Source organism: Muscardinus avellanarius (genome assembly GCF_963383645.1).
Source record: "Muscardinus avellanarius genome assembly, chromosome: 5".
Taxonomy (NCBI): Eukaryota; Metazoa; Chordata; class Mammalia; order Rodentia; family Gliridae; genus Muscardinus; species Muscardinus avellanarius.
Genome location: NC_137790.1, coordinates 135,633,354 through 135,652,929, shown reverse-complemented (window position 1 = coordinate 135,652,929; position 19,576 = coordinate 135,633,354). Strand labels below are relative to the sequence as shown.

At 50.7% G+C, this 19,576-nt stretch overlaps 1 protein-coding gene across 2 annotated transcripts in view; it reads left to right on the top strand.

The window, feature by feature from the left end:
• EPHB1 (EPH receptor B1) overlaps positions 1-19,576 on the top strand; it is a gene marked incomplete at both ends in the record, with an annotated part of 441,334 nt that overhangs the window by 109,942 nt on the left and 311,816 nt on the right. The window lies entirely within an intron of this gene.

The window sequence follows — 19,576 nt, the reverse complement described above, 5'->3', positions numbered from 1 at the left end:
TAGTGGATGTATATCCATATTTCAAATAGTCTCCTTGATTATTTGGTTCACTTTTTTGCCAATTTCCTGTCAGATCTGATTAGGCGATCATGGCTTTTAGCTCGTTGCGTGGCTGATGAAGAGCTATTGCTGTGGGTAGGGTAAGCGTAGTGTCGGCAGCCTCAGGCTCACGAGCTTTATTTATGTGTGTGGTATTTGAACGGTTCAACTTGTATGTTTCCCACCCCCTCCAGGAATCTTTGAAAATTGCTCATTCCATTTTTGTGAGCGTCAGTTTGGCCTAAACCAAAGAACAGAACCTATTAGCATTCTGTAGTAGGCATCGGTGGGCTGTAATGTAGACAACGCTGGAAGTCAACCTAGTGAGGGTGACCCGCTGCCCTCCCGCAGGTGGCTCTTAGAGGCTTCTCCTGGGACACACGACATTGATCGTGACCCTTACAGAATGACACCAGGATCCATTTTGCATATTCAGTATTTCTAAAGATTCTTTAATTAAAAAAAATTGAATAGGCCGGGCGTGGTGGCGCACGCTTGTAATCCCCACGCTTGGGAGGCAGAGACAGGAGGATCGCGCAGGTTCAAAGCCAGCCGTGCGCGCTGGCTTAGGAGACCCTGTTTCCAAATAAAAATGTAAAAATAGGTCTGGGAGTGTAGCCCGGAGGTAGAAGGGCTTCCAGGAACCCCAGTACCACCAACAAATAAATAAATTAAATAAATAAATAAATCCAGCTCAAACTGTCATGCATACCTGTACCAAGTTTTATTCTAGGGTGAGAGGTCTCCTATAAAAGGGACACTGTAAAAGAAGGGGATCTGGTACCCAGCAGAGACGGTAATCAGGGACAATAGATGTACCAGGCCTAGCTGCAAGGAAAGAGATCTGTGAGGTTGTTGAAAATTGCTCCGTGTTCTAAAGCTGGTTGCCGCTGTGTTGCTGCTAACCCGGGGTCCTGTTGACTCCACAGGAGGCCGCGGACGCTGGTGTTACTTGGGGACGCTGAGCGGTTCCGCCGAGACCTTACCGCAGTCAAAAGCGCACAGAAGGAAGGGGCCTGGAGGATTGTGGGCCATAATTGGTGGCTGCTGTAACAGTTTTGATTGTGCCTGTGGGGCGGCACAGGCAGCTGCTCTGGGAGCCAGCATGGTTCTTCAGAGGGACCCGTACCCCGGGCATTTCTAGGGGATAGTGACTACTTATGACGGTCCCTCTGCTGCTGGCCTGAGGAGCCCAGTGATCGGCCAGCCCTGGAGAGGATGCTCAGGGTGGGAGAGGAGGCAGTGCTCCTGACCAGCACGACCCTCCCCTTAGGATCACTTCCTTGAGGGGGCTGGAGTCTGCCCTCTGATTATCACCACACATCGCCTGCTTGGTTTCTCTTAGTTTAACACCCACACTCATTTTGCGCATGAATGAGTACAATGAAACCAGTTTAATTTGCTGTTAATTCTCCGTTCAAAATATTCTCTTCTGTGTAAGGGACATAGTCCCTTTTATCTTGCTGAGGCAGTGCCTGAGAAAAAGCAGCTGCTGGTGGGGGAGCAGAGGGGAGCCCTGTGGGCGGGGGTCAGCCTGGGCCAGCAGCGCTGTGGCCCACGGGATTGGGGGGAGTGTGGCAGGGGAGCCCCCTCAGTGGGGGGGGGGCATTTCCCAGAAGCCCATTGGAGCAGAGTGGTTGGGCCTGAGCACTTGCTGAGCCGGGGGTGGCTGGCTTTTTCCTGGGAGGGGAGTCAAGGTTGGTAGAAAGACCTCCTCCCTAGGGGGCTGAGGCAGGGAGGTTTTGACACTCCCACTGAAGCCAGTCTCTTGTATACGGCAAGAATGGGAGTGAGGAAGCAAATTCTAAGGCTGAGCTGATCGCAGAGCCGGGGGAGACATCTGACTGTAATTTAGGAAACGTCAACTTTTAAAATTGCTTCAGAGCATCTAAATATAGTGTTTATCCAATTCTCTCCAGCTTAGCTAGTGAAACAGGTCTGTTTTCGGCAAAAGTGCTCTTGTTTAGATCGGCCGTGCCTAGCGCTTCCTCTTTTCTGCTTTAAACAGGGGCCTTGGGGTTGAAGAGGGGGAGCGAAGGCTTTGCACCAGGTGGCAGAGTGCCCAGTCCCGGGGTTGCATTTGGGAGACAAATGACCTCTGTGGGAGCAGGGTCTGCAGAAGCAAAGCAACAAGGCATGGTGCCATAGCACAAGGCAGCCCCTCCGGCCACGTGGAGGTGGAGGCTAGACCTTCCGAAGGGTCTACTTCATTTTCTGATAAGAACATCATGATCCCATCCCTGCACAGTGTCCCTTGCAGACACTCCTGAGTTGTAGGTAAAGGAGGGTAGGCAGCCACTGGACATGTCAGGCTTCCTGAACTTTCCTCTTCAGAGCTCTTAGGGGTACAGGCCGAGGGAGCCCCGGGAGGCTCCAGGAAGCTTACACATTAGCTCCATGAGTTTGTGCAGGCCACTGGCTTACCAAGCTGATTGTGGATTCTCCAGTCACCTCCCATGAAGATGGTGATGATTTATTATCCATCAGTTCAGCCCATGCTTAGAGAATGCCTGCTGGGGAAAGGTGCTCTGCATGGGTACAAAGATATGAAAACCTAAAGAAAAAGGGGAGGGAGGGAGGGAGGGAGGGAGAGAGAGAGAGAGAGAGAGCAGAGAGCATGCAGGTGGCTGGTGGCCTCTCACAGTTCTGGCTGAATGGGCCAGGACTTTGTTCTGACAGCAGACACCAGCCGGCCCTGTATCGTCTCAGGTGACTCTGTCCACTTCCTGTCCCTCTCCTGGGTAGTCAGATCATTGCCCCAGGGGCAGCCACTGAGGACTGTCCTTGTCCCTGAGGCCTCAGATGTCCGATCACCCTCTTAGCCTCATTCCACAGCATTTTGCAATAAGGACGTTGGTTTAATTACCTGTGCGAGTTGGGTGTTAACAAATGTGACCGCCTATTTTCCCTCGAGATGCACGTTTGTGGACCTGTGAGCTTCCACTGCAGGAGTTTGGGAGTTAGCGCCCCTCAGTGGGCCGACTGAGGGCCTTGCGATGGCGATCCTCCCTCAGCTGCCCTGTAGGCTTGCAGTTTTTCATGATTCCCGGGCGGTTCTTGCTTCTTCCCCTACGATCCGATCCTAGGCAGCCCGTGTACTGTTCAGATTGAGCATCTTATTGTTGGTTGCCCTTCTGAAGCCCCCTTTGCCCATCTGCAAGCTGTATTCCACTGCCACCTGGTTGTGCTGTATTGCCTTTACCGCCCTTGGTTGTGCCTCTGATCGGTGGTTCTCATCAGAACAGCTCGGACCCTTCCCTGAGCCCAGGGGCCATGGGCCGTGTGAGTGCTTCCACAATGACCCATCTCCATCAGTGTGCCAAGTCTGCAGACCCCCGGCTGACACACACACTAATTACATGTGTTCTGCAAATTCATTAGTGGCAAAAGAGGCTGTTGTTCGCTGTGTTTCTCTTGTTTCCCTTTATACCCTTTAGGATTGACTCAAAGTGCCGTTTGAACCTGGCTGAAGCCAGATAGCTCAAGAGAACAGCATTAGAGCCCAAATGAGGCTAGTCATCTTCTGTGGGCAGGCTTTGCTTAGATGGCTTGTGAATATGAAATTGATTTAACTTTGTTTTTATTTACTGACTCTCCCTAGGGTCCCGGCTGGTAGCTTTCTGTTTTTTTCTGGAAGTCACACAGGCTTTTGTGGAGGTTTGTAGTTATGCCCAAAGGGGTAAGGGTATTTTATCACTGTGCAATAAAAGAGTGAATTAGTTGATCAAAAAATTACCCAAATTAAGCTGGGCGTGGTGGTGCACACTTGAAATCCCAGTATTTGGGAGGATGAGAAAGGAGGATTGCAGGTTTCAGCCAGCCTCAGCAACTTAGTGAGGCCTTCTGCAAAGTTAGTGAGACCCTGTTTCAAAATAAAGAAATAAAATGGGGCTGAGAGTATAGCTTAGAGGTTGAATGCCCCTGGATTCTACCCCCAGTAAAACACACACACACACACACACACACACACACACACACACACACTGCCCAATTTAAATATCAAGAGCAGATTCTTTGGGGACATTTGTCCAGGCCAGAGCCCTGGGCTGTTCTGTGTGCATGCTAAAGTGGCATTCACAGAGCTAAGCTCAAACAAGACCTTACAACTCACAAAGCCTAAAACATAAAGCCTGCTGACCACCAGTGTGGACCATTACAGCCACCAGGGGCCAGTGGTAAACTAAGGCCACCTACGAGGTGTGTTCCTGGGCTGGCCTGGGGAACATCCCCCGGGTCTCTGCTTCTTCCCAGCCAAGATGGCACCACCATCCCTAGAGACCTAAGAAATGTCAGCCAACCCCTTATTCGATTGGTGAGATTCTATCCAGTTTGTTTAATAAGATCTCAAGCAGTAGGGCCTCTCTCTTAATGGTCTTCAGATGATACAAGAACACATATAAAAACATTTCTTAAACTCTAAGGGCTAGACAGGAGAACTTTATCAAAAGCATATCAAAAGTCTTAATTTTTTTATTTAACTATTTAGAAATAAGAGGTAACTTTGATAGGTGACTCTATGAGGGCCAGGTACAATGCTAAACATTTCCTAAAAAAGGTATTTCACTTGGTTTTCATATGACCTCAGGAAACAGGTATGTTGTATCCATGTTACTGATGGGAAATCCCGGGCTCAGAGAGGTCCTGTGGGCTGTCGGGGACCACACTGCTGCACCCACACGAGGGATTGGGATTAGAATTGTTATCTTTCACTTCCAGCCCCCGTGCTGTCTTAGCTACATCATGGCTGACTAGGTACAGGGTCCTCCAAAGGAGGCAGGCATGTGTTTTCCTCTGCTGGTACATAAAGATTTGCAACATGTTTCCAAAGTAAGGGCAGGCAAGCACAAGGCACTTGGCGAAGCAGAAAGAAAACACAGCTCAATTGTCTCTGGCACCTCCAAGACTGAACCCTGAGATTTGAGTGTTGTAGGGTGAAGGTCCGTGTCATTTTGCTGAGATGTAAACTTGACTCAGAGGCACCAAGGCACCTGCCAGGAGAGATACAATTTCTTTGCTGTTTGCTGCTTATCTTCATTGCATTACAGTAGAGGCATTCAAGTAGCTCGTAAGAAGTGTGAGAAAGGAGAGATTCCTTCCCAAACAAACTAGCCAGTACTGCTGATGGGAATTAAGAAAAATAAATAAATAAAGAGAATATACATCTTACGAGAAAAAGAAGAACTTGTTTGTATCTTTCAATTTAAAAATTTGTAAAAGTCATGGGACATCATGTTAATCTGCCTTTGGGCCGAGCCTCTAAAACCATAAGCCAAATAGACCCTTTCACCTCTTCATTATCCTAGTCAGGTCTCATTCCCTGGACACCAGGGAATTCTAATTCTACTTCAATCCTTGACTCATTCTCAGCATGCACCTACGGGCAGACTTTTGCCTGGGCTTTGGAAAGCCCACATGCAGTGAGCTGCGTGGCCCATCTCCACTTTTGCAAACCCCATCCTCTCAGACACACGGTGTGGGACCTTGGAGGCTTCAGTGTATGCGCCATGGAGTAGATGTGTGGGGTGGGGCCTCGCCCGGCCTCTGTGACTCTGCAGCCTGGAGAACTCTGACTGGCAGAGGAACTGCCGCTTCCCATCCGCCATCTCAGGCCCAGAGCCCAGGGCTCAGCCACACTGCCCAGAGGCCCCGTGATCCCGCGGTATCCCACGCAGGCAGCCTGAAGGGAAAGGGATTGTTCGCTGAGCCTGTCACTCTGCGCTGCACGGAGGGCACTGAGGCCTTTGTGAGTGTTCAAGTGAACCCACGGGCCCATTGTCTGGTCCAGCTCTCTATAGAACACCCCGCGCCATGAGGACGGGGCGGGGCTGGGAACAGCCGGATGTATTCCTGGCCGGAGCTGAAAACGCTATTCATCCCAGAAGCACCCTATTAAAGCAGAAACAGGAGCACAAAGAGAGAAGGGAATGGGAAACGAGGGGTGAGGAAGGAGGAGAGAGGCGTGGCTAGGGGCTGTGGAGGCAGAGGAGGGCACCCTATGGAGAGGAGCTGCTTATCCAGACTTTAGGTCCTGCAGATAGCTGGGTTTTGAGAAGCCCCATTGCTCCTGGAGAGAGAGTAGGATGCTCAGAGGAAATGCACCAGAGGGATGAGGGAAGGCTGACCGTGCCAGGGGCTCCCTAGACAGACACCGTGGCCCTGGAACCCAAGGCGGTGACAGCTCCTTTCCTCATAGCTGCTTATGCTGTCCAAAGTGCAGCGAGCTCAGTGGTGGGCGCCAGACGGATAGAAGACAGTGCAGAGAAGGTGCTGGAAGAAGTGCTAATGGGGCCAGGCACGAGAGAGAAAAAACTCAGGTGGTCCTGGCCACTTCTGATCCAGAGGGCTTCCATGGAGAAAGGGGAGATGTTGGTTCTGAGGGGGCCCTTTCCCAGGTACAGTCGGGAAGGAAAGGGAATCTAAAGTAGCCAGCTTTCTGACATGCTGGCCCAACTAACAAGCAGTGTCTCCCCGGGGAGCTGTGTGTGCCGTCTGTGCGCAGAGACCAGAGGAGCAGCTCCAAGGGTGCTGTGTCAGGGGCTCAAGCTTGGGGTGGAGGGGTGGCCGAGCTCTGCAGCAAACCCTGCAAGGTTCTGAAGTGGGAGTCAGCACTTGGATCTGCGGCCCCGTCCTTCACTGCATTTGGACAGGCAGGAACGGGTGGGACCTGGACCAAGTCTGTTACGTCCAAGCAGGAAGACTTGGAAGAAATGCACAGGTCCTCAAGCCACTGAATGGAATCTTTTTCCAGTTGAGGAGGAAGACAACCACAGGCATCCTTCTTCTTGAAGCCCATCCTTCCTTTTGGCTTCTGGAAAAGAAGAAGGAGCCTCAAGGCTCAAGTCTCTCAACAAAACCTCTGTCTCCTCTCTAGTGGGGAGCGCATGAGGCCAGAGGAGGAAAGCCTCGCCTTGAGTTTCCAGGATAGAAGACGAGACTGTGGCTTCCAAGTTTTTCTTCCTGCCTGTTGGTAGGAAGCCAGCAGTTACACTTCAACCTCCACCTGGGCAGGCACAAATCTCAGACCTCAAGGACCCCAAGGGGCCTGGGCAGAGACACACAGTGTGGTCAGCTAGTTACTGGCCTGTCCCCTCTGACAAACCTGAGTACAGAGGGTCTTCCTGCTCCTGATTCCACTATAGCTGCTGGCTAAGTGGGAACCACTTTGTATAGCATCTTCTCTATCTAAAACTGCTGCCTGGAGCATTCGGGCTGTGCTGTGGAATTTACTCAGCCCCTAAAGTTGAAAGTAGCTCTGACAGTATGACAGCTGTCACCCTGTAGGTCTTAGGCCCCCAGCTTCCCGCTGCCCTCTCTTCCTCTGCCAATGGGCAGGTCAGTGTTCCCAGCTTAGAGTCCGCAGGACTCTGTGGCCATCCATTGGCTGTAAGAGCCCTGCAGGAAACCTCTAAGGCCAGCCAGGGAGTATTGCCTGGGCTTTCCCATCTCTCCGAAGACATTCCTGCACAAAGGCACGCACTGAGAGAGCTTTGCGGGCCTCGTGGGGAGGACATTTCTGGTATCGAGACTATCTGAGGTCTTAGGAAATGCTGAAGGCCAGAAGCTGGTCAATGCTATTGATCAAGAAGCAGTAATAGAAATTTTCCCAGGGCTCTTTTCAGAGAGCTGGGGGTACCAGAGAGCCCTCAGGAACCTGAGCGAAAGGCAGGACTGGACATGCTTTCCCCGACAAAGAAGGGTAGAATGGTTGAAGGTCTCTTTCTGGAGATGGGAGGCACAGTGAAGGGGCCTTGGGCCTCACCCAGAACTCCCCACAATTACACCCAGATGCAGCCAGAACTATGACCTCACAGCCAGGAGCAGCCACACGGCACTGGGATGCTCTGCGTGATCCTGGCTCTTGATGGCCCATGGCCCTCATCACCACCACCCCTTGCTCCCCTGTACCCTTGACAGTGGTCCTGTGGTACGGTAGGATGAGGGGTGGATCCAGGCCACGTGGGCCATTGCTGACAGTTCAGAACCAACCCCGTGGACCAGCGAGATGGGAGACAAAGCTGAGAGTGACAGGGCCCTGTGCTGAGACGTGAGACTGTACTCGGTTCAGGGATGGGATGGCTTGAAGTTGCTCTTCAAGAAGAGTAACTGAGTCACTGGGCCTCTTCCTGCAGCCTTGAAGTCTGCGTTCAAGGGCCTAGTTCCCACAGCAACAATGGCCCATTGTCAGCTGGGCGTTGGTGGGTGGTGCCTGGCTGCATGTAAGGTGCTGGGTGGGGGGGTATCAAAGAGCATCTAGGCACTGGCACTGACCTCTCCAAGCTTACAGGAAGCCACAGAGAAGGTATCGTGGAACACAGCCCACTCAGAGATGGGCTGAGCTTGCCTACGGGAGGTGGGCTACAATTTACAGAGGGGAGGAATCCTTCCCAGAGCTGGTGAGAGGGACCACAGTTTGGGCATAGAGGGCTGGAGGCAATGGTGGGGTGGAGTCAGGGGATAAAGAGGTCAACCAGTGCCACGGATCAGCGATGGCTGTGGACACTGGGGGAAGATGAGTCAGCAGCCAGTGTCAGGCCCTTGGTGTGACAGCCCCCAGTTACTGCTGCTGATCTGAAGGTCCCTGGGATATCATGAGTACCATTTGGACCTGGGATATGTCCAGGAGAAGTTGAGGGTCTGCCTGGCCAGCCCCTATTCCTTCTCCTTCTGACTGGTTGCTTTCACTTGACATGTCCCCAAGCTCACACCACAGCCATCCCACCGGGGCCCCTGGCCCTCTCTGGTGCTGGCAGAAGTTTGGGGACACAGCCTAGAGCCAGTGCCATCTGAAAGTTATGGCACCACAGATCAATCAGGGCCGAGGGCCCAGGAGGGCCTGGCAGGGGGAGGCAGACAGCAGCGGTATGTTCCTTCTGATTAACGAGCCCGGGCCGCCATCCATCGCGGGCCTTCATTAGGGCTGCAGAGAGTCATTTTGCATGGGCGTATGGGCTCTCCTCCCTGCTCTTCTCCAGGGTGATTGATGCCCCTGGGTGCCCGCGTCCCCTGGGTAGTGAGAGCCCTTTCCTCAGCACGCCCATGAGGAGCAGGAGGGAGCAGGTTGATTATGTATGGCCCTTACCCGTGTGCCATCGACGCCAACTCATTGGTCTGTCAGAGTGGTTGAGGCCAGCCGATTTAATCTTCCTTAGAACGCATGGCACTGGAAGACTAGAAAATGCCAGGCTCCTAAATTTTGATAGATCTTTGACTCTTTGCAGATAAATGTGCATAGGTGGAGTCCTAAGCCTCAGCGGGCTTCTGGCCAGGCCTGCGTCATTGGCATGCCGGGCATTGATCTAAACGATGTCTCTGGGCCCTGGCATCCCTCTCTCTTTCCCTGTCCCTGGCCTAGCTCTCTATCCTGCTGGATTGGGTGGAAAGCTAGGCCTTCCTTGTATCTGGAAGAATATGGGTTAGGAGACAGTAAGGCCTGGGAAGGAATTTAGCTCCAGGTTGGGACCAGTGCCCACCAGCACTTGGTGCCTCTGAGCTACACCTCCAGCACTATTTTATTTTTATTTTGAGATAAAAGTGGGTGATGTCTGGGAGGACAGCCTCCAAGATCTGCCCTACCTGTGCCTGCTGAAATGGCCTGGCCAGTTGGCTTCTGCCTGTAGGTGTTTGGTGCGCCAAAGGTCTAGAGAGCCCTAACCTGGGTGGTGAGACCCAGCCTTCTTCTGCGTCCTCTGGCTGCCGTATATTTTCAGATGTAGGAAGGACACATGTGAACCTGAGAGGTATCTGACCAGCTTAGAGGGCGAGGGATACAGATATCTGAACTGGAAAAAGAGTCGAGATAGAAGGAAAAGAGGGTCATAGATCTGTGGCCATGTTGGATATTTGTACCTCCAATGGAAAGCTTTTGATCTTCCACCCATTCTCCTCATTTCTGTGCTTGGTCTAGCTTGCTGGGGACCTCTTCTTAGAGAGCAGCGTTCAGTCCTGGGATCTACAGGGCGCTCTTCCATCGATGAGCCACACGGAGAGGGAAGTTTTGCTAAGGGTTACCTGGGACGTGGGAGGTGTAACTTTCATGAGGCTGGGCTGTGCGCTGGGCTCCCACCTAATGTCAGGGTACCAGGGGAGAATACGGTTGCGATCGCTTTCCTATAAAGAATGCATGGTGGTCCCCAGGCACCAGGGCGGTTGGCGGTATGGCAGACAGATGCTCTCCTGCCAGCTCGTCCCTGCTTTTGGCTCTTTGGAAAAACTCAAAGGGACAATGGAGTTGCTTTCCCATTTCCTTCCCAAAGGCTATGGATACAAAGGAAGGCTTTGTGTGTGTTTTTTTTTCATATTTTTGTGGTTTTGGTGGTACTGGGAGTTGAACCTGGAACAGAGGGTGCTGTACCTCTGAGCTACACCTCCAGCCCTATTTTATTTTTTATTTTAAAACAGGGTCTCAGGAAGTTACCATGTGCTGGCCTCGAAACTGCGATCCTTCTGTCTCTGCCTCCCAAGTACTGGGATTATAGACATGCCCAATTGTGCCCAGCAAAGACTCTTATTTTAAATTCTTATTTGCCTCCCTCAAAAGGGACATTCTATTGGCACAAGAGACAAAAGACAGGAGAGGGGCTACACTCTAGCCCTCTTCCTCCCGAACCAGTGATTCTTCAACAGTATTTTTCTGCCGTAAGTGCCTGACTGAGGGACTTGTGCTTTACTGAGCCAAGGATGCTGAGAGCGGCTGCACTGTGGACAGGACAAGCCATGGGTCCTCTGTGGTGCGGGAGACCACAGACACTACTGCCCTCCCAGCTGCAGAGGAGGGTGCAGGATGCTAGCAGGTGCCTTCGAGAGCGCTGTATCTGCAATGCGACCTTGTTCCTTCAGAGCAGAGCCAGGGGCCAGAGTTCTCTTACCGTTGGCCTCTTGTGTGCTGCCTATGCCCCAGGGCACAGAGGTAGACATTAAATCCCAATAAAGCTCCAATACTGTTCCTGTGCCTCAGTGTGTCAGTGTGGGGTGCAGAATACATGGCTATTTGACTCCTCGTTGGTGGTCTTTCCCACTAGATCCAGGTGGCGCCATGCAAGGCCTCTCTCATCTTCATGAATGGCCAGCAGGAAAGGGTCTTGCAAAGGCTGCAGCGGAAGGCTACGCCAAGTCTATGTCTAGAGCTGGACAGGGTTGCCCAGGAGAAGTTAAAGTGTGGCTAGAGGGCAGAGTGTGCTTTCTCTATCATACGTGCCTGGTTACTACGTCGCTGGTTTTGGAGCCAGGGCTGGCTGGAGCTGAAGCCCATCCTACAGAGCAGTCTAAAGGATTGGGAACTCCAAAGCTGGTCCACCCTCTCAGGGATTAACTAAAAACCTTGGACCTTGAGATGTTCTATTCCCAGGACGTGGCCTATAGCAGTGGAAACGTAACAGTGACTGTTCTTTGCAGACTAAGTGGCCTTTCTCCGAAGCTGCAAGCAGTACTTGGTGACTCACATTTCATTGGTTTCCCTCAATCACTTTGCAAAGTGGACATTACTATTCTCATTTAATGGATGGCTGAACACCATCAGGGTCTGAGTAATTTTCTTCAGGTTGTACAGCTAGACAGACAGTGGTGGAGTTAAGCCCCACCCAGGTCTGTTGCACCCAAGCTCCGTGTGACCTGGACTTAGCCACACTGACATGTGGCTGCCTCCTTGTGTAGAGGGCTACAGGTCTCAGTGGGCAGGGAGAGTATCAGAGATGTGGCTGTTGCCTGATGTGGGCTACTCATTTAAGCCCTGAGTACTGTCGGGGGCTTGGCAAAAACAGATGGTGCCGTCGAAAGAGGTGATTGAGGGGAGATTAATGAAGGGACTGTTTACAAAGGTTTGCACAGAGTTTAAGTCAGGCAACAAAAATGACAAGACACTTGGGGGCCAGCAATGGCATATGAGCTTTTACCATCCCTGAGTCTGAAGGACGGGGAGAGAGCCGTGTTCTCAGAAGCAGACAAAGGCAGCGGCTGTTGGAGAGTCCCTCCGACCTCTGTGGCTCAGAAAGAGGAGCTGGAAATTTACACCCTGCCTGTCACTCCCTGAACCCCCAGGCTCCTGCTGACAGGGGCCTGGTTGATGCGGTCTCCAAAAGTCTACCTCCTGGGACAGAAGAGAGCAGAGAGTGGGTCTGGAGGAACCCAGAACTTCCCCTGTCTGCTAGAAAGGGTGGCCTTGAAGCAAGCACCCAGCCGCCTTTGCATCTGTGTCCCCAAACACTCATCACAGGGCCCAGGTCTTTGCTGGGAGGAATCCAGCAGCCTTATTTCTAGGCATCCTAACCCTCCTGTTATGGGTTCAGTTGCATTCCCACCCCCCTCTCAAGTAAAAGACTTGTTGAAGTTCTAACTCCTGGTCCCTCCCAATGTGACCTTATTTGGAAATGGAGTTCCTGTAGGTAGTAGATAAGATGAAGCGATCTTAACTCCTGACCCGATATGATTTGCGCCCAATGGTTGTGCCGTGGGAAGATCGAGACACTTAAGGGTGAACGTTGGGTGACAATCAAGGCAAGTTGAAGTTATGTACCTAGAGACCAGATAACACCAAAGGTCGCCAGCAAACCACTTGAAAATTGGCAAAGCAAGAAAAAAACCACAATTCTTATAGGTTCCACAGGACACATGGTGCTTCCCACATCTTTTTTATTTTATTTTATTTTATTTTTTGTGGTACTGGGGCATTCTACCTCTGGGCGATACCCCCAGCCAATATTTTATTCTTTATTTTGAAACAGGGTCTCACTGAGTTGCAAAGGACCTCCCTAAATAACTGAGGCTTTCCTTGAACCTCGATTTTCCCATCTCAGCCTCCTGAATGCTGGGATTACAAGCGTGTGCCACCATGCCCGGCTTCCCCGCATCTTAATTTTGGACTTTTAAAAGCCTCCAGAAATGGTGTGGTAATAACTTTCTATTTTTTTAAAAATTTCTATTGTTTTAAGCCATCCAGTGTGTGGTGCTTTGTTCTGGCAGTTCTAGGAAAAATGCATCCCTGCCTATCACTCCCTACACCTGCCAGGCTCCTGTTGACACACCTCCTGCAGTCTGTCAGCTCCATATTTTACTAGTGAGAAGCTCATACAGAGTACAAGTGTACACACTCCTGAGTCAGCATGAGTCCAAGCCAGACCTGGGACCCAGGAGGCCGAGGGTCACCCTGGCTCCAAAGGTTCCCTGTAGCTGCTCGCTATGTTTGTCAGATACTATCCTAAGAGCTAGGTGATAAAGGCGATCCTCTGAGCCAGAGAGGAGCGGGACCTTCATAAGACCCGCACTAAGTCCAAGGCTGGGCTAGCCAGAGAAACAGCCCTTCTGAAGCTTATACCCAACTGTTTCTGCTCTCCACACTGTACAGACTTTTAAATGTCCATGCACTTGATCAGCCTCCCTGGGAGGCTGGCATAGAAGTCCTTGGAAAAGGGAAATCAGAACCATGCCTCTGAGCCTTCCTGCTTGTTCATGAGCTGTGCTTCACACAGGAACCCAGACCAGATCTGGAGCCTGCCCCAACCCCTTGAGGCACATTTCTGTGCTGTGACCCATCTAAGCTGTGGCTTCTTTCTGTTTACCATAATTAATTGCACCTTGGAACATTAAAGAAACAGAAGGAGAAGGGTGTGGTAGGGAGGGCTGTGCTGATCTGTATGTTCTTTAAAAGAGAAAATTTCACAGTTTGTATTTATCATTTAAATGCTTGTTCAGACTCACTCACTCAGTCAGTCATCCAGCAGCTGGGTTGGATTGGCTCATTCAGTTTACAGAGAGGGCCTCTTTCTCTTCCTCGTCGGCTGCTTACCACCCATCAGTCAGTGGCAGTGTATAAAATAGCTTTCACTTGCCTAGCATTTTACACTTGGTGGAGACTGTAAATAAGTACTAGTCAAATGAGTGTTCTTGAGAAACATGGAATGCTTCCCTGAGCGTGGCCCCGTTGGCTCACAGTAGATGTGGGAGGGACAGCCTCTGCCTGGTTACAGATGAGGACAGTAACACGCAGGCGTGACTCAATTTGCTCATCAGCTGTGGATCTGGGACTAGAATGAGGTCTGCAGGGTTTAGTGACCATGTATGTTGTAGGAGGCATCTGACCAAGCTCTCTGGGAGAGAAGTCATATCTCTGTCCTCTCGAGGTACTTAGATTGCTGTTAAGGACAAAGAATGCAGTAACTAAAACCAAACATTCAGATAGTAGAAGCTTTTCGGAGGAGGGAAGTCCTCCATGCGGGTAGGTCTAGAGAGTCCCCAAATCTGAGATTTCAGCAGATGGAGAGGAGGAGGATATTCCACCAGAAGGAACAACAGGAATAAAAATGAGGAGCTGGAGGAAGGGAATTTCCTTTGGGAACTGAAGATGCTTTTGGAGGAAGTATCTGCCTTTAGAGGGTCCTCGAAGGTTAGCTGTTGGTGGCACGTCTTCCAGTCAGTGGAGAGCCTTAGATGATCATAAAGTAGGAAATAAGTGATGAAAGAGGTGTTTTTTTAGAAGTTAGGTTCAATTCATACTTTTGAATTTGGGTCTCATTAAACAGTATAATGTTAAGGAGGCCCCATCATGACTGGGCATCCCATTCTGGCAGATATTCTGCCCGCCTTCCTCATCTCTTTCCTGTTAATACTCTGTCCCTTGGTCAAGACGCCATCTTGGGTCTCATCAGTGGCACCTGCTCCATCATTCCATACACTGATGGTCAGCTGTGTCCTGCTCCATCATTCCATACACTGATGGTCTTCATAACACACCGGTGTGTGGATGGGCTGTCCTGTATGCCTTCCTTCCCCAATGGATGAGCTAGCACCACTTTTTCCTCTATTCTAATTAACATCTTTGTGATCTAGGGCCCCCCTCTCCCTTTTCCTTTGGAAGTGTTTCCTTTGGATATGTCCCTGGGAGTCAAGTCACCCGGTGGCCAGAAATGACTGAGGTTCTATCAGTGGGACTGTGCTACTTTGCCCCAATTTAATGATGGACCTGGGCACAGAAGACATGGTTGGCTGCTCTGTGGGAAGGAATGCAGAAGGGGGCTCTGGACACCACTTAGGAGATGCTTACTGGGATGCCAGTACGCAGGGATGAAGCTCTGGACTAAGATATGTTGCTGGGGGTAGAAAGGAGTACATGGCTAAAAAAGATATGTAAAGAAAGAAGCCCTGGAGTTTGTGAATGATTTGATAAGAACCCAAGGGAAAGGAAAAACTCAAAAGGAAATCCCTCTGGGGTTTTGCACCTGGGCTCTAGGGAAGGGTGATAGGAAAATTGGGAAGGGGGTCAGTGTGGAGGAGGAGAGGCAGAGGAGAAAAGGGCGAGGGAAGAGGAGGAAGAGAAGGAAGAAGAACAGAAATGAACTAGAGAGAAGATCCACAAGAGGGTGAATACATGGGCGATGGGTTGTGGAAGGTTTACCTGGAACATTTTTACACTTGGACCTGTTGCCCGGGCGCCCACCACTTCTGGCTGGTGCATTTAATAGTTTACAGTAGACCAGCCCCATCCCCATCCCCAAACCCAGAGCCAGCAGAGCCCCTGCCTTCCCCAGCCCTTGAGGCCACTTCAGAGTGTCAAAGAGGAGGTCACAGGGAGACCAGCCCGTACTGGCAGCAGGAGGTCTGGGCGGACTGTGAAGTTAGACACCTTTGGTGCTGGAACCCCGCTGCAGGATGAAGGACAGAGAAGGCAGCATATCATTTGATGGGCCAGGTGGGCAACATCTGAGAGCACTGTGCCAACAGGGCTGGCTTTCCAGGGAGCAGGGTGTGTGGGGCCAGGCAATGGGGAGACTCTTAGAAAAGGCAGAAGTCAGGCCTGGATGTCCTCATTCTTGTCTCCTAGCTCACGCTGGGGATGTCATTTAATATGTATTCTATTCCTTTCCAGGGGAAAAGAGGTGGGGCGTGTGTGTGTGTGTGTGTGTGTGTGTGTGTGTGTGTGTGTGATGATCCCTGCGCTTTCAACAAGCAGGGGCTGGAGAAAGGAGGGAAGAGGTGCTAGTTGCCTGCCAGGCTCTATACATTGGCCATTTTATTCAGTGCTCTCAATTACCCCTGTTATTTACTGAGAATACAGTTAGAGATTTATTTCGTGGTTATTTGGTTAATGTCTGCTTCCTGGTTAGCAGCAAGATTCCTGAGAGCTAGCATGTTTATCTAGTCTCTCCTATCTCTGAAGTCTGCACAGGACCCCCAAACCCTCTGTTCAATGGATACCTGAATCTTTATTTTTTCTTTAACCACTACTTACAATTGTCTTCTAAGGATCCCCTAAAAACATAGAGGAAGGAGTTGGGGCTGCCTCGAGCCGTATCTGCAGCAGGGCTAACTCTCAGCTTCTTGTGTTGGTTTACTAGGGACCTGGTTTTTGAAGGACTCCATGGTCTGGCTCCCAGGCTACAGGAGTCCTGCAGGCTCTAGAGGACAACACAGGAAAATGATTGCATGGTAGCATTGGTCCTTTCCTGTGAGGGCTTGCCTTGTTGAATACACCCAAGGCTCCACTCAGGGGTGGCTGGAGGCTTCTATTTCATCTCTGTGTCTGTGCTGTTGTATATTGTCCCCACCCTGGAAGGTCATCATAAATCAGCCGAATGTCTAATTAATGTCTCTCCAAAAAGAATGGCCAAGCTGTACAAAGAGGGTTTATTTATCTCTCTTTCACTGTGATGGGAGTCCAATTTTCTCCAAATGTCAATCCAGTCCAAGGTGCTGATCTAGACAGAAAGAAAAACTGCTTGCAGAGTCAGGTAGAAGCTGCTTCTTCTTCTTCATGGGGGCTCAGACATGGCTCTAGCACTTGGACCCCCAGGTGGTGGCCCACTGGTCGGTGGATGTGCCGTGAGGGCTTAGTCACTGAAGCTCCTACAGAAGAATGCATTCTCTACTGGGAAATGGGCTTTCTCTGCTGGGTTTTTCATGTGCCCCATATTTCTTAAATTCTTGCTAGTCAAGCCAGCTCTTGCCAGAGACCCTCTCTCTCAGCCTCCTCTTCCTGTTTTTTTTTTTTTTTTTTTTTTTTGGTGGTGGTACTGGGGTTCCTGGAAGCCCTTCTACCTCCGGGCTACACTCCCAGACCTATTTTTACATTTTTATTTGGAAACAGGGTCTCCTTAGCCAGCGCGCGAGGCTGGCTTCGAACCTGCGCGATCCTCCTGTCTCCGCCTCCCAAGCGCGGGGATTACAGCATGCCCACTGCGCCCGGCAGCCTCCTCTTCCTTTGTGCTAAGTCTGTCTCATCCTCCTGTGTGTTTGGGATGGCTCCCACTCCATTCCCTTCGACCTGTCTTTGCCCCTCTCCTTGCTGTCCCCCTCCCATCTCTCCCCAAGATACTCCAGTTCTTCCCAATACTGCCCGTTGTCATTCAGGAACCACAGTCCTCCCATTGAGACAGCCCTGCTTATCTTCCATATGCTGAAGAATTCCATCCATTTCTTTGAGTTTTCCAGTCTCCTTCACATGGGCTCAGCTTGGACAGGATGCCAGGTCTAACTTTGCTCCTTATCTCTCCCTTAACCAAGCCATTAGTTCCTCCAGTTCAACACACCAATTCTTATTGCTACATCCCCAACCTGTATTGCTCCCTAGGTCTTGCCAACAATTTGAGAAAGACGGTAGATCAGGTATCTAATATTGTCAGACTCTTCCGGGTTTCCAATCTTATCCGTATCATATAGATAGCAGGTCATCGGATTCTTTTCCTGAAGAAGGAAACTGGAGCTTAGAGCGATGAGGTCATCACTATGGTAACACCAACCGCATTGTTGTGCAGGGCTTTATCTCACTCAGCCTCCCTTGCCCCATAATCCTGCCCACTAGCCAGCAATAGCCCCATTCTGCAGATGAGGAGGCAGAGAAAGAGAAACAGATAAAAAGGTAGAGAGTGGTTGCATGACATGGGCAAGGTCACATCTCCACTAAGTGGGTGTATGTCCACACAGCACTCTCTGCCCTTCCTGGCTTCCCCCTCTTGGGCAGTGAGTAAGTGTTCTCAGAGGAGAGAGCCCAGGCTGTGGGCGTGGGGCCCAGAGCTATGTCCCCCGCAGGCATCTCTGGATCTGACAGCAACACATGCCCTTCCAGCTGGTCTGGTCCCCATGCCACTGTTCGAGAGCAGAAGCGATGGTAAATATTTAATTGTGCTTCTACCATAACTTTCTGCCAGAACTCTCAATATGCTTTATAAATGCAAATGAGTGCTCCCTTCCTCTCCTGGGAGATGTAAACCTCCTCAAATCACTTTTATTCAGCCCCCACCAGAGTGTAATGCTATAATCAGGAGCTCTCGGTGCCAGAAACAAAACCGCCCTTAATCATATCGAGTGGATGGCTTACAGTTTTGTGACGGTCCCACCTTTCATGGTGGGCAAGATGTAAAGGAAGAGTCTTCTTGCTGCAACTTCCATCCAATAGCTGCATCAAAAAGGTTATGTACAAGCTGGGCGTGGTGGCCCAAGCTTGTAACGCCAGTACTTGGGAAGCTGAAACAGAAGATCACAGGTTCGTGGCCAGCCTCAGCTACTTAGAGGAGGTCACCCGCAACTCAGTGACCCTGTTTCAAAATAAAGGATACAAATAGGGAGTGGAGCTTGGATGTAGAATGCTCCTGGATTCAATCTCTAGTACTGCAAAAAAGAATAAAGGAAGGAAGGAAGAAAGAAAGGAAGAAAGAAAGCAAGAAAGAAAGAAAAAGAAAAGAGAAAGGTTCAGTTACAGCCCTGGAGCGGGAGACTATGACCTGTCTGAAATCTCAGGTAGTATTTTGGAGTTAACAGAACAAACGAGTCCTGGGAAGGACTGAGAGTGAAGGCTAATGCTTAGTTTTTGATTCTGGACTCTCTTTCCCTTGCTGCCAGCCTGCCTGGCCTGCTCTTTCAAGAAGAACCTGTGACTGAGATGGGGTATGCATTAATCTGGGGCCTTTTATCTTCTTAGCAAGGACTTCCACTCCGACTCTGACTCCAGACCTGCAGTAGGAGGCCCAGGAAGCCTGGCTGGCCTTGTGCTGAGGTTCAAAGATGCCAGCTTCAGGATCGGCTGCTGAGGGATTTTAGGAGGCCTGGCGCCTCTCTGGGCCTCCATTCCCAGCTCTGCCACAGGGGTGCCTTTGCCTCGGCTTCTTCAGACCCACCTGGCAGGCATTTTAATAATCATGGAGATGAGTTTCTACAGCCGCCGTGGAAGTGTCTTCAGAGAAGTGTATTATGTAAATTTGGTGTGTCATTATGATCGTTATTAGTGCTGTGAAGTGGTGACGAGGGGGAAAGGGAGGGTTGCTCGGTGCTGGGACCAGCCTCCCCAGCTGTCAGAAGAGTCAAAGAGGAAAAACAAACTCAAGAAGACCCTCCTGTGCTTGGGTTCAGTTCTTTCAGATACCACTGGGTATGCCTCTCTGTCAGAACCCAGATAGAAATTGGGCAAGGAAATAGGGTGCCGCCTCCTCCTCCTCCTCCTCCTCCTCCTCCTCCTCCTCCTCCTCCTCCTCCTTCTCTTCTCTCTCTTTGTTGGTTTTGGCCTTTGGTGATTTCAAGTGTGAGTCCCATCAAGGGGACAGAAATGCCCCTTGGGTTA